The following is a 15,570-nucleotide window of genomic DNA, read 5'->3' on the forward strand; positions in this document are numbered from 1 at the left end:
GGTGCAACATTGTTCTGGGGCTTGATTCTCCAAGCATGATGTGGTCTGCAAATAAGTGCATGGGAGGGACATGCTGTTTTTGACTTGGGCCATGCACTGGATGACCTTTCTATCAAGGTCAAATGCATCACCCTGTTTTAAGGCTTGTTTGCTGTCATAGAGTTGTTGAATAGTATTACTTATATTGTGATGTCTTTCACCAAACTTTGATGTATCCATGGTAGAAATCTTTTTTTGTAAAAGAGCATATTAGTTTATAGATATCCTTTTTTGGTGGAGTAGTCAACAAAGAATAGGTACAGTGCAATGTTATATTCTTTCTACAAAGTTTAATTAATTGTGAAATAATAAAAATCTGCTTTATGATTTCACGATAATTTCCAAATACCTGCTTGTTCCCTACTAATTATACTTATTGAGGAAACTTGCAATTTGTGGATTGTTGACTCTCATACAGATTTTGGATAGATAGGACCATAGGCATATAGATTGATTAATGTTTTCTTGATCGTCTTTTTGGTATTAATAAGATTCAGTATTTTATACATATCTTGGTTTATTTCTATCTTGCATATAGATTATATGTCAGTCTTTCACCACCCTCATAATTTTGTGGTATCCAACAACTTTATACAAGGGAACAAATAAATCAGTAGTGTAGTAGATAGAGCAGTGGACTTGGAGTCTGAAAGACCTTATTTTAAATCCTTCAGATCTTTACTATCCTAGCAAATCATTTAAGCATTCTCAGCCTCAGTTTCCTCTTCTTTCAAATGGGTGATAATAATGGCATAGGATGATTGTGATAATCTGTAAGGTGATAGATATAAAGTACTTTGTAAAACTTATGAACATTATTATTATTATTATTATTTTTATTAATCTTGGTCCTATCCAGATGCTTTTCCTACCTTTTTTTTTTCTCAATAATGCCATTTTTATCTCCTCTCTAAGAACCCCTGGGACTGTGATGTCCACATATATTGTTTCAACTTTCTTTGATGGAGAAAAACATTTATTGCAATAGTTTTTGCAAACTTTTCCATTTGTACTCCTCTCATTTGAATCCTTGAATGCCCTTGACTCCTTAGTTGGATAGCTTGCCAATTTTTTGAAGAAAATTGCTTCTTCCTGCTTTGTAAGATGATGTTTCCCATAATTCTCTATCATCCTTCTCAGTAAGATTTTTACAAAGTAGTTTATATACTAATCTGTTATGGCTTTTGGCAACAGTTTCTCCATTTGGTGAAAAGGTCAAATATTTACTGACCAAGGCATTTAATGAACCTTTTTGGTCTTTTGACCATAGCAAATGACAAATATGAAGAATTCAGAAAAGCAATGGAAGATTTGTTTGATTGCATATAGAATGAGGAAAATAATACACATAATAACTACAACAGATGAACTGTACATATATATATATACATAATAGTTAAGTAATATGGAGATATGTAATAGATTAGTATAGATAAAAAAAGTATTAAAATGAAGCTAAACTCTGCATGATTCTAATGACTCATTTTGCTCCTGAATTTCAGATGAAAAAATACATGGCTCTTTTTTTGAGTAGAATGGTAGAAGGTATATGGGTGCCAAATGTTGAATAGACAGCCAGACCCCTGCTGTCAGCTTTTTTCTTCTGATCTATTTTTATTTTATTACAAAGGGATCATGGGTACAATAAACCTGCAAGTGACTGTGATGTGAAAATAAAAGGCATCAATAGAACATTGACAAATAAGTTGTAATTTCCCCAAGGTACCCAGCTAGTAGGTAGGAAAGTGGGAGTTGATCATCTTAAGTGATTATCTCAGATAAGCTGGAAATATGTATCCCATTTGTGGCAAAGAAGCTTGAGAAAACCAAGATACTTTAATTTGGCTACTGCTTAAGAACTAATCGAAGAAGTATTCGAAAGAGGAATTCTGAAAATATCTATTCAGTCGCAGAGGGATTTCCCATTTTATTTAATGCAATGAAAATGACAGGGCTATTTTGAAAATCAAATTATCCTTGCAATTACTTTTCCTTTGGCCTTTCAACTACTCCCAACATTTATATATGGCATATTGACTGGCCTACATGACTGATGCTCCTTCAGTGTACTTTAGGATAAAGTTAATACTTTTCAGCATGGGAGAAGAAGGTGAATGAATAATGTCAGTAGCATAATGGAAGGGGGCAAAAACAGTTAAGGGTAACTCTGTCCTAAGAAAAAATGCGAGGAATGCTTTGTGGCTTGCTACTCTAGACTGACCCATAGTTGTATTTTTCCTTTGTGTGTGTGTGTGTGTGTTTGTGTTTGAGAGAGAGAGATAGAGACAGAGAGACAGCAAGCAAGAGAGTATGTGGGTGAGATAGAGATAGATACAGAGACAGAGAGAGAAAGAAGAAAAGAGAAGAAAGAGAGAAATGATTCCATTAGCCCATGAATTTTCGTTTAAGTTAAAGGCAAATTCTACATATTTCTAAGTTCTCCATATTGCAAAAATATGTTTTCAGACTGATAAAGAGATGCTATGTTGGAATGTAATGAGTCTCTCTGTATCTTCCTTGAAAGAAGAAGTGAAGTGGACTATGTGCATATCTAGCTTCTATGAGTTTTATTCAATTCTCCAAACATGTATTAATTATCTACTATTATAAGCATTATTAGGCACTGGGAATATAAACACACAATAGTTACTATAACCAAATAACTTACATTTTACTTGGGTAATATATTGTTTACATAGGCTAGAATAATAACAATAACAATAGCAATAATAATAAAGAAACGGATTAGAGAATAATTTCTCTTTCACACACACACACACACACACACTCTCTCTCTCTCTCTCTCTCTCTCTCTCTCTCTCTCTCTCTCTCTCTCAATCATCCCCAAAGGAAAAATATATCCTACTTTGTCTCAGTCTCGAGTCACAAGTCACAAAACACCCCTAGCATCTTGCATTAGGACAGAGTTACTTAAGAAGTACATATAAAATAACTTTGAGGCTAGGACATTGGGAACTTGGAATATCAAGAAAGACCTCATGTAAGAGCCTGGGTCCTGACCCTGAAGTGAGCCAAGGAGTCTAAGAGGTTGGGATACAGAGGCAATGCATTTCATTCATGGGGACAACTTTTGTAAAAATAAATGAAGTTGGGAGAAGATATGTGTTAGTGGGAGTCAGGTTAGACTATAGAGTACCTCCACCACTTCCCCTAGCCTCAGTGAGCAATACATTTGACCTAAAGTTCCTTTTAAAGAGTGAAGAAACCATTTTCAAGCTGCACTATTGATTCCAGTAGACACACTACTGGAACAGATGTGCCTTGAGATCTTACTTCAAATTCTAACACTCATTTATCAAGAGGATCATACCTTTTAGAGAAGAAATTAGCTATAAACCACTTAAAACAGAAATTCATGATGTTAGGCATTGTGGTAGAGGCCTGCTTTGTAGGTCAGAGAGTAGAGGGGACACACTCTAAATGATAACCAGACTGGTCAAGTCTGGGACTTTCCTGACTGGGTCACGATGGCTACTAGATAACTGCTCTGTTGACATGAGATCACAGCTATTTGTAGGTTCATCTTCTCCTTGTTCATGTGATTTAAGCAACATCCTACTTCAACGTAATCTTCTGTCATGATATTTGGGAACTCAGGAGTTCTTTCCTCAAGTTATACTTTGGAATGGCCTTGGTATTCTTCATATAGTCTACTTGCCACTTAGGAATGCCCTGCTTGTGGTGGTGGTTTATTGTGCTGTGCATGACTTTCTTCCCCATTTAAGGACAGAAACCAGGACTCCCAGTTGCCATATGCCAAATATCCTGCAAGAGACCCTATACATTATTGGTCTCAGCAAATGTGCACAAACAGTGACAGAAATAATGATAGTACTTGTGTAGTTCAAATAGGCAACATCAGATCTCTTGTAAATAGAGTCTTCTTGCTACACCATCCCCAAGATCCATGCCATAGGATTCCCCTTAAGGTGAAGCATCTTAATTCCATCCTTTGTGGACATCTAGAATGAACAACTGGCCATTTCACTACTAGGGCATCCCAAGGTCAGAATGGGAGTTTCCCTCAAGTAGAAGTGATTCAGTACCTGGGCATCTTCAAGAAGGGAAAGGTGATTGTTTGGACTAGTGGGTTAAAACCTGGCCAAAGTCCAGGGACTCCACATGCAGCAATCACTCTTAAGCAAATACTGTTAAAGCAAGGTTTCCATGTTGTGTAGTGGGAAAAAAAACAGTGGGTTTAGAAATGAGAAAGAATCCTGTGTTCTAACTCCTCCCCCAAGACTAACTCGTCTTTGTGCCCTTGAGTTAGGGTCTTATCCCTTTGAGCTTTTGTTTCTTTGTAAGTAACATCAGGATAGTAGTAGTCACAGTATTCTGTGGTATCATCGATGGTTTGTGGTGAGGAAAACATTTTGTAACCCTTAAAGTAGTAGAAAACTACAATTGTTGGTAATGAAATCAAGGATTTTGCCAGACTCATGGCTTCCTCAGTCATATTTTGTCTTGGTGTTGGCAACAAGTATTTCCGTGTCACATTGAACATACCAGCCTAGTTGAAAAACTTATACACAGTTTCCCAGGTTTGGGGTTCAGTGTGATAGAGGGTTAATCTGTTTGCTCAGTGATTACAAGACAGACAGATACCGTGTTTATAAGCCTTAGCAACTCTTGTGTAAATGTAGGTTCTGGAGAACACACAATAGCAGAGCAGGGAAATATTCTCTCCTGTTATCTCAAAGCAAAGCCACCCAGGGGGAGGCCTCAGGAGACCTGCTCACACTGTAGTCAGGAGCCTGGAGTTTCCAAGGCTAATTTAGGGTGACACTGATGAGACACATTTCATTTTGATCCCATAACTGCTGAAGGATTCCTAGGCTGAGTTGGATAGTGCTTAAGTAAATATCCTTTCCCACCACACATCACATTGAACTCTTATGTTGTGCCATTGTTTCACATATTTTCCTTCAAATGCTTGAGTCATGGAAGGAGCCATGAGAGATTGAGTGCCCCTGTAGATGCCCACTATACTGAAATTTCTGGTCCATCTTTATCCAGGCTCTTGTCCATCAGCTGGAACTCTAATGGGTACTATAAGTGGAGATCTCTCAGAAAAGAAAAGTAATTGTACAATAAAGCAAATTTTTTTGTAATCTTGGTAGAAACAGAAGAAAAATTTAGAAAAATGAACAGATTTTTCCTTGTTTCTTTAGAAACCACTAGTGATCAGGAAGAGAGGATCTCTTTCAAATGTTCATTTTAGTAAGGCTATACTAGCCACTTGGCACATTGGAGGCTAATGTTTATGCCCTTTCTCACCTAGCATGTAGCTTTTCTCCATATATTTGGGAACAGGGCTTCTTTCCATAGGAGTCAGGCCTCCTCTCCCCAAAGGGGATGAGTTCCTGAGCCCCCAACTCACATTGACCATAGATTCTATTGGAAGAGACCCAGTCAGGAAAGTCCCACACTTGAGTAGGCCCAGTTATCCTTGAAAGCATGTCCCTCCTCTTCTCTGACTCACAGCGCAGGCATCTTCCATGATGCCTTATGTCATGAATGACTGTTTTAAGTGGTTTCCAGTTAGCTTCTTCTCTAAAGCGGTGATCCTCTTGACAAATGAATGTTGGAATTTTAAGTCAGATTTCAAGGCACATCTGTTTCCAGATCCTAATAAATAGGGCAGCTTTCAAATAGTTTCTCTATTCAAAGGTTCAAATGTAATGTCAAGAGGACATAGGCATACTTCTTTCCATATTACATGTCCCAAAAGGTACCAAAGACTAACTTATAACTAACAAAGGAGTTTTACTTTTGTCTGACATTTATCATATCTGTAAACTGTCTAGTCTCTTGGCATGGCAGCATATGTGATGATCCAAATTATGATGTGAATTCATTAATATTTCTGTTTGAAAATACATGGTTCAGTCAGCCAAAGGAAACATTTACAACCATCTTGCTTTACATTAGACAGATCAAAATGAATCATTTTGAAATATAAACTTCCTCCAACACAAGACATAGTAAGGAAAAGCACAACTCATAAGGGGAAAGAGTTATAAAATAAAAAGCCCATATTTAATAGCATATATTCTGTAAATACTGTAGATTGTTATTAATGAAACACCATACCAGTCATACTTAAAAAAACACAGTTAGGGAGCAGTTAAGCAAGCAGTGTCCAAAGCTGTGTTAATTCCCCTGGAACAATATATATTATGATACTCACCTGTCATTCTAATACTTATCAGATAATTATTTCCCATTTTTTCATGCTAGTTTTTTTTACTGTCTTTTTGTAATTAAATGTGTACTAAAGTTTTATCAAGTACTGCTTGGGGAGGATGTAAAACAGGAAATACAGGAAAAAGTTCAGGTTTCAAATTTTCACACATTAAAAAATAGATTTTACTCACCCTTTTGTGTGTAGAGGAAAATTTGCAGAGGAAAATTTTAGCATCCTTAAATAATCATTTCATATAGTTTCCTAAAAGTGAAACAGTGTGATATGGTGGATAGATTGAATATGAATTGTTAGTTATTATTAATATAATATTGATTGATTTTTTGAATCACCACCGAACTAATATTAATTATGGCAAACAAGAACTGTGATGACTCAAGAATGGCTTTTCTGACTCTCTTGGAAGAAGAGACATAGGAGGATTAGCCCTGAAGGTGGCTCTTCTTTTTCAACCTTAGAGGAGGTATAGGCCTAGAGTTCAGTTCAATTTGGGGAAGTTATTGCTGTTACCAGGTGAAGGTCTAATGCTAGCTTGGTCTGGAAGAGTGGTGAAAGTCATGGTGGTCTGAGAATTGAACTGAACTTCCCAGTCTGTACTGGTAGTAGGGCCTCTAAAGGCCTAGGGCCTCTCAAAATGCTTTTAACTATATTTTGGACAAAACATATGACCATGATTGCTTGGACCACCACAGTTTTTGTGCCAAGAGACTAGGCTATTTTCAGAAATGATATATGTCAGACAAAGGTAAAACTCCATGAAGATTTTTTTTTGGTTTTTGCAAGGCAATGAGGTTAAGTGACTTGCCCAAGATCACACTGCTAAGTAAGCATTAAGTGTCTGAGGCCAGATCTGAACTCAGGTATCCTGACTCCAGGACCTGTGCTCTATCCACTGTGTCACCTAGCTGCCCCTGAAGATTCTTGAGAATCACAAATTCTCAGCAAAGAAGCATCTCTTGCTTAACTCCATTCCTACCTGACTAGTAATCCTTGGTACACCTAACCTAGCCAGTGGTCATCCATTCAGAGAAGCTATTGTCTTACCTGAACCTATTGTTCTACCTCTCCATTTTTGTATTGCTGTAATTTTCCAGTTTTCTTCAGATTAAATCTAAATGAGCTTCTTTTCAGCTCTTTTTCTCACCCTATCCCTTTGCTTCTAATTCAGTCCCTTACTTCAGTCCCAAGTAAAATAATTCTAATCCTTTCTCCCTCTATCTCCCTCCACCACCATCACCCCCAATAGTTGCAGATAGCTATTGTTTTTTCCATTTCTAAGTCTTTTCTTCTCCAAGCTAAATCTTACCATTTCTTTCTACTGATCTACCTATGGTTTTAAGGTTCTTCACCAAAGGGACCTGTGAAACATAGACATACCTAAGGTCTTTAACTGAGACGCTGTCTGTGGGGACCCAGAAGTGTTTTCTTTGACCTAACAGGAAATCAGATTGTGAAGGGTCTCAGGAGTGGTGGCAAGTGTACTTCCTTCTGACCTTGAATACTCATGTGGTTCTTAGTTTAAAAAAAATCTTGATTTCTTGGAAGTTTCCACCTCTCAGTGAAAAATTCAGTATTTCTCAGATATGAATAAAGATTTGGAACTTCTGGACCGTGTTTAACCAAATTAAAGAAACTTCTGATCTTTCTTAAACACTGATGGGTCTGTGAGCTTTTGGACACTCCGTCCAGTGGAGCATGTTGTAACCCATCCATACCTCTCAACCTGAGAAAGTCAGATTCATGTCCTCCCATAGATCTGCCAAGCTCTGGGACTCCAGGCATGTCCCTCATCCTCTCTGAGCCTCAGTTCCCCATTTGTCAAATGGAGATAAATAATATTTGGGTCACTTACCACATGGGTTGTTTTGTGGAAAGTGCTTTTGTAAAATTCAGTGTTCTCTAAATGAGAATTATTGTCCTTATTACTAACAAGGCCTCCTTGAGTTTTTGATTGTTTGGCTTGATTGGGCTTTGTTTTGCTGTTGTATTTTGACAGGCTCTCATTTGTGCATATTGCCAAGAATAGTACTAAGAGCTTTTGCACAGGTTTGGGGTGAGATTTCCTTTCCACCAATATTTGCTAGCCACCTGTGGAGGTCACTGTTCATAGTGACCCATGGAGGTCCTCGGTTTCTGAAGCCTCCTGGATTAGGATGGTTTGGGGAGACCCTGACCTTGCCTTAAAGTAACTTGCTATTTTACTATCACAAAGTGATATATTATTTCTTGTTAGAATTTGGAGGATGTTTCTGCAATACTGTTTTGGTGCCTTATCTAGCTAATATCCTTGTCCACTTGACTCAAATAACAGTTTTCAAAGTTTTAAAAAGCCTTGGTCATAAAATGATCCTGACCCTGGAAAGAGGAGTTGCCTCCAGCTGCTTAGTGCACAAAGGATCTGCTGTTTGGCTCTAGCCTATCTTTCCATATACTCTGCTTTCTCAGTTGTTAAATAATACTAGACGGGGGTACCCCAAAGTCAGGTGCTTTATTTTCAATGAACCATCACAAAGTGATACTTTGTTCTTTAGCAAGACCATTCTTAATAATATCTTCTTATTTCACCTAGATAGCAGGAATTCAGCTCCCAGAGTAATTGTCCAGTAAACATATTTACCATAAACTTTGGGGATACAAAGGAAGTCAAAAGCCAATTCTTTTCTTGAGGAGCTCACAGTCAAATGAGAGAGACGATAAGCAGATAGCTATGTGCCAACATGCTATAGACAGGATAAATAGGCAACAATCAGCAAAGGTGAGACACTAGAATGAAATAGTTTGGAAAAGAGTTCACATAAGTGGTAGGCTTTAAGCTGGGACTTGAAGGAAGGCAAGAGGTAGAGATGAGAGATGAGAGCATTCTAGGCATGGGCTCAGCCAATGGGAGGTAGTATATCTTTTTCAACGAATAGCAATGAGGTTGGTGTTACTAGATAAAAGAGTACATGGGGCAGTAGAAGGTATAATGAAATTGGAAATGGCAAAGGAAGGGGCAGGGGTAAGCTTGGAAGGGCTTTGAATGTCAAGCAGAAGATTTTGTATTTATCCTGGAGGTTATAGGAAGTCACAGGATTTTAATGAGTTAGGGTGGGGTTGGACTTCCACTTTAGAAAAATTATTTTGGTAGCTGAGTGGAGGTTAGATTATGTAATGGGGAGTGGCAGTGGGATCCACCAGTAGGCTACTGAGTCCAAGAGTGAGAAGATGTGAACCTGTACCACTTGATGGTTTCAATATCAGAGAAGAGAAGGGTGCATATTCAAGAGATGCTACAAAAGTGAAATCAATATCCTTGTCAACTGATTGGATATAGGATATAAGGAGATGGTGGAGAGGGCAGCTAGGTGGCACAGTGGATAGAGCACCAGCCCTATAAAACACTTACACTTTAACAAAAAAGCTGTGTGACCATAGACAAGTCACTTAACCCCACTGCATTGCAAAAACCAAAAAAATAAGAGATGTTGGAAAGCTGAGGATGAAACCTAGGTTGAGAGTCTAGGGGACTGGTGAAATAATAATGCCCTTGATAGTAATAAGAAACTTAAGGAAGTGGAGAGGGTTTTGGAAGAGGAAGAGAACAAATTCAGTTTTGCACATGTTGAGTTTGTAATATCTAGATGTTTATAGAGTTTCTATAATATATTTATATATTATATATAATATATTCATATTTTATAGTATTTATATAGTTTTATAGAGTGTATAGATAGATAGCATAAAACTATAGAGTTTTAGGGGCGGCTAGGTGGTGCAGTGGATAGAGCACCGGCCTGGAGTCAGGAGTACCTGGGTTCAAATCCGGCCTCAGACACTTAATCAGTGACCTAGCTCTGTGGCCTTGGGCAAGCCACTTAACCCCAATGCCTTGCAAAAACTAAAAACAAAAAAACTATAAAGTTTTAAATAGGTATATCCATTTCAGGTTGTCTGAAAGGCAGCTGGAGATATGAGACTAGAGGAGAAAGATTAGATAGGACTGTTTAAGTAGGCTTGAGTAATTTGTAGAGTGGAAATAGGCATCCCAAGTAAGAGAAGAAGTGTGCCATAGCATTTTCCTCCATTTTAGAAGATGGGACTCCTGATCATGAGCATCATCCATGAATAGGTATGATTGAAAGTATTTCTGCAAGACTGAAAACCCTTTGTTCTGGGTCCAAGCAAAGCTCTTCCCTAGATTAGCACCTGCTGTTACCCCCAAAGTCTTGGGGGCAGCTAAGTACCAAACAAGGTGGGCTGGCAGGGAGTCAGGAAGGGAGGGAGGACAAGACTTTAGTTTTTCAAGACAGGTCTATCAACTTCAGTCCTTTCTTAGCCACCCACAATTAAACCACAGTGCTTTAGGTCTTGCTCCACTGCATCCTGTTCCTTGACCTCTTCTGCCTACTGTGATTGCCACACTTCAGCTTTCTTTTTTAAAAAATCTTGCAATTCAGACTGGTATCCACTTAAGACTGGCCCTCATTTTCCTCGTGAACCCCTCTCCCGTGCCCCCTACCAAATTAGTCCTACGTAGTGAGTTTTGCATCTGTACCTTCACAATAGATTTTAAAGATGATTTCAAGGTAGCAAAGTTATTTTCTTTAATAAATGGGAAATTGTAGGAACAATGTTAAAGGTCTTTTAGACCATCAATCCTAGGACAAAACTGCCCACTTTGATCTTCCTATCTGAATAATTACAATAAAGAAATCCTTGGAAAACTACCTGCATCTGGTTATGATGCCCCTGACTCAAAGATAGGGAGCCCCCAAGCAGTGTGTTCATTTTCAAGACATGCTATAAGCTTTTTGTGCTGTTTCACGAGACTTTCTCATGATGACAGATGGACATAGGGACATCTGATAAAGTGTTTATTCTAGTCAGAACTAATTAAGTAGCAATGTGGGGTCAAAGGGCAAACAGCATGAAGGGCAAGATCACTAAGAATATCTACATATAGCAATCGAGGTGCTAGATATTGAGGAGAAGAAATTATTTCCTAGGTATCTTAGAATTTGTTTCCATTAAATATTTGAGGGTCTTAAGAGCCATCTAGGCTTCTAGTTCAAGGTGTATAGGTGAATGGGTTTTTGCACTGTTTCTCCTTTGATTTATTTCCCCAACTGGCATTTTTTCTCATCTCTGAAGAAGCCTGCCTTTCACACGACCCTTCTTCCTTCCCTTATCACCCCACTCATATTTCTTCTAGAAACTGAACAATGAAGACCCCTGAATCTAGAAATAAGCTGGTCAGTCTTTTTTTTTTGGTGGCAGCCCAGTGGAAATGTAGTCTTATAGAAGGAATAGGCACGATAAGTTCAGTTTAATGTTTCTAGATTTTCCATGGAATTCAGTTCTCACTTCTCTTCTTTTCCCTTCACCCACAGTAGGTATCTGACTATATGCTCAAGGAAGTGTTTGAACACAGCTTTAGAATTCCTTTTAATTAAATTACTGTGAACTCAATTCATACTGCAAATAAAGCATGGTAGAAATTGGAACTTTGGGTATGTAAAGTTTTACCTAGTTTTTTTTTCTTATTTTTTCTCCTTGTTTATCCCATTGTTCCAATCAGACTGTAAGTCTTCCGTTGAAAGGATTATCTTTCAACATTGATTATCTTTAGAATGTTGCTATTATTGTGAAGCTTGTTCTCATGGTTCTGCTTACTTGACTACAAATCAATTCATACAGGTCTTTCCTAGTTTTTCTGAAACCATTCCCTTCATCATTTCTTGCAACATAATGGTACTCCATCACAAGAATAGACCACAACTTTTTCAGCTATTCCCCAATTGGTGAGCATCCCCTCAGTTCCAATTCTTGGCCACCATGAAAAGAGTTGCCATAAATGTTTTTGTATTAGTCCTTTTCCTCTTTTTTTTTTTTTGATCTCCTTGGGATCATAGGAAATACACAGTTTAATAGCTTCTGGCAATAGCTACAAACTGCTTTCCAGAATGGTTAGTCTAGTTCACCAGTTGTGCATTAGTGTGTTCATTTCCCTACATCTCTTACAGCATTTCCATTTTCCTTTTTTTCTTTTTTGGTCATCTTAATCAATCTATTAGGTCTGAGATGGTACCTTAGAGTTGTTATATTTTTCATTCCTAATTATTTCATTCTCTAATTATGGATAGCTTTAATTTCTTCCTCTGAAAATTGCCTATCTATAATCTCTAACCATTTATTCATTGGTGAATGTCTTTTGTACATTTGACTCAGTTCCCTATATTCTTTGGTTCTTACATTTTTAATAGTCTTTTTTAACTTTCATTTTAGGGGCAGCTAGGTGGCGCAATGGATAGAGCACCAGCCTTGGAGTCAGGAGTGCCTGGGTTCACATCTGACCTCAGACACTGAATAATTACCTAGATGTGTGGCCTTGGGCAAGCCACTTAACCCCATTTGCCTTGCAAAAAAAACTTAAATTAAAAAAAAACCTTTCATTTTAAAATTTTTGAGGTCCAAATTCTCTATATTTCTTCAACCCTTCTCCCACTTATTCAGAAGGCAAATAATATGATATCTATTATACATGTGAAATAATGCAAAGCATGATTTTCTGTATTAGTTATATTGCAAAAAATAAAGCAAGAAAAAGAAAGTGAAAATCATTATCCTTCAGTCTGTTCTCAGAGTTCAATTATCTTGCTGGAGGTGGATAGCATTTTTCTTTTTTTTTAATTTATTTTTATTAAAGATATTATTTGAGTTTTACAATTTTCCCCCCAATCTTGCTTCCCGCCCCCCCCCCCACCCCCACGGAAAGCCCTCTGTCAGTCTTTACTTTGTTTCCATGTTGTACCTTGATCCAAATTGGGTGTGATGAGAAAGAAATCATATCCTTAAAGAAGAGAAGAGAAGTCTAAGAGGTAACAAGATCAGACAATAAGATATCTGTTTTTTTTTCTAAATTAAAGAGAATAGTCCTTGCACTTTGTTCAAACTCCACAGCTCCTTATCTGGATACAGATGGCACTCTCCTTTGCAGACAGCCCAAAATTGTTCCCGATTGTTGCACTGATGGAATGAGCAAGTCCTTCAAGTTTGAACATCACTCCCATGTTGCTGTTAGGGTGTACAGTGTTTTTCTGGTTCTGCTCCTCTCACTCAGCATCAGTTCATGCAAATCCCTCCAGGCTTCCCTGAAATCCCGTCCCTCCTGGTTTCTAATAGAACCATAGTGTTCCATGACATACATATACCACAGTTTGCTAAGCTATTCCCCAATTGAAGGACATTTACTTGATTGTGGATAGCATTTTTCATCATGAGTCCTTTGGAATTGTCTTGGATCATTGTACTTAGAAGAGTAGTTAAGTCTTTCATAACTATGATCTAAGTATTCTATTTCCTGGTTTGTTAATCCAGGCATTTCATATTTTTGTAAATATTTATCCTTTTCATTGAGATTATCATTTTTATCTGCACATAGTTGAGCAAAATAGCTTGTAACAATTAACTTTATTTCTTCTTCACTGGTTATATATTCTTTTTTTTCCCATTTTTGATACTACTGATAATTTGGTTTTATTCTTTTTTTTCGAAATTGAATTAATAAATAGCTTGTCTATTTTTTTTTGCTTTTTCTTCCAATAACAACTCCCAGTTTTATATATGTTAATTTTTTTAAATTTTCAGTTTTACTAATTTGGTTTTCCAGGATTTCTATTTTGGTGTTTAAAGGGCAAGTTTTAATTGGTTCTTTTTCAGGTTTTTTTTAGGCTCATGCCTAATTTCTTGCTCTACTCTTTCTCTTGTTTGCAAATTTAAGTATTTAGAAACACACATTTTTTTCCCCTAAGTAGTGCTTTGCTTGCCACCTACAAATTTTGATATGTTGTATTACTATTATCATTATCCATAATGTAATTGTTGATTGTTTCTATGACTTATTCTTTGACCCACTAAATCTTTATGATTAGATTACTTAATTTCCAGTTAATTTTAATCTATGCTTCAAAGGTCCTTTTTTTAAGTTTTTGCAAGGCAAACGGGGTTAAGTGGCTTGCTCAAGGCTGCACAGCTAGGTAATTATTAAGTGTCTGAGACCGAATTTGAACCCAGGTACTCCTGACTCCAGGGTTGTTGCTCTATCCACTACACCACCTAGCTGACCCCAAAGGTCCTTATTTGAATGAAATTTTTATTTTCTTTTAGTAAGGAGAGGTTGCATTTACTATTTCTGCTTTTCCAAATTTTCATTACATTTTTATGCTCTACCATGTGATCATTATTTGTGATGGTACCAAGCACAGCTTAGAAATAGCTATACTCTTTGTATGTCCATTCATCATTTTCCAGAAGTATATTTTTCCTAAAATTCTCTTTATCTCCATAACATTTTTTCATATTTATTTTATAGTTAGATTTACCTACATTTATAAGGGGGTAAATTGATGTCTCCTCTTATAGTTTTATTGTGTATTTTATATTGCAACTCATTTAATTTTTCCTTTAAGAATTTAGATACTATGTTATGTTGTATATATATGTTTAGTATTGATATTAATTTACTATGATGCCATTTAGCAAAATATAGATGGTTTCCTGATTATTTATTTTATTGAGATCTCTTTTTGCTTTTGTTTTGTTTGAGATCATGATTTCCAGCTTTGCCTTTTTTTACTTTAGCTGAAGCATAATAGATTCTTCTCTGGCTCCCAATTTTCACAGTATGTGTATCTTTGTTTCAAGTGTTCTTCTTGTAAACAATGTACTATAGTTGGACTCTGGCTTTTAGTTCATTTTTGCTGTCCTCTTTCGTTTTACAAGTGAGTTCATCACATGCACAAACTGAGTATTTCCCTTCATCCTTCTCTTTTTGACCTGGTCATTTCCTGAAGAGTCTTTCTTACTTTTGACCACTATTTCCCTTACTACATCCTCTCTATTATTCTCCTCACCACTTTCTCTTAACTCCTTTGCCTGCTGCTTCCCTGTTGAGTAAGATGAATTTCTGTACTCACCCGTCTGTGTGTGTGTGTGTGTGTGTGTGTGTGTGTGTGTATGTGTGTGTATTTATCCTTTCATCGTTTTCATATGAGAGTGAAATTCAAGTGTTTCCTGCTTCCTCCCTCTGTTGTCCCATTCATTGTAAAAACTCTTCCTTTGCATTCTCCATTTACATGAGATAATTTTCTCTATTCTTCCTTTTCTCCTCTCAGTGTATTGCTCTTTCTCATCCTTTCTTTCTTCTATTGCAGTCATCCCAAATAATAGATTCACATCTAGATCCTCTCTCTAATTACACTCCCTCTAAGAGCCCTAGTAATGATAAAGTTACCTATATTCTCTTTCCATAAGAAAATTTAACAGTT

The sequence above is a fragment of the Macrotis lagotis genome, chromosome X (assembly GCF_037893015.1).
Source record: "Macrotis lagotis isolate mMagLag1 chromosome X, bilby.v1.9.chrom.fasta, whole genome shotgun sequence".
NCBI classification, from domain to species: domain Eukaryota; kingdom Metazoa; phylum Chordata; class Mammalia; order Peramelemorphia; family Peramelidae; genus Macrotis; species Macrotis lagotis.